Raw genomic sequence first — 557 nt, 5'->3', positions numbered from 1 at the left:
CACCTGCTAATTTTTCTTTCAGCTGTTTCTTTCCTTGTTATATAGTTACCTTTCCAAGTTATAGGATTCAAAAGCAGCTCTTCAAAGAATACAACCCAAGGAGCAAATTCAAGGGTGCTTAAAGAAAAAAATATTAAGAGGGATCAGAATGCCAGCTGTTCCTCCTGTAATGAGCTTAGTAGTCATGTTCACAAATATACAGTTAGTTTTTATGGTAAGTAGATAACTAAGTACTGGCTTCTTGTAGAAGTTGCTGGATATGCTGATCTTCATGGCAAATTTGAATGTGATGTGTTGGTGAGTACATGTTTTAATACTGCTGCAGCATTCCCTGACGGGAAGAATATCACCTTTTGCTAGGTGAAAAACAGGCTCTGCAGACCTAGAGAACAAATGCGTCACAAAGTTTGGCTTTGTTTCAGGGCTGGATGTGCCAGTGACAAATAGAGATGTAGAGATGCCTTCTTGGAGAAGCCTAACTCTAGCATTATTTGGCACCTACTATCTGTAAGCCTCATAACTATTTTTATTATTTTGGGGGGTAACATGTTTCAGTA

This window comes from Anas acuta, chromosome 5 (genome assembly GCF_963932015.1).
Source record: "Anas acuta chromosome 5, bAnaAcu1.1, whole genome shotgun sequence".
Taxonomy (NCBI): Eukaryota; Metazoa; Chordata; class Aves; order Anseriformes; family Anatidae; genus Anas; species Anas acuta.
Note: the sequence above shows the minus strand (reverse complement) of the source record.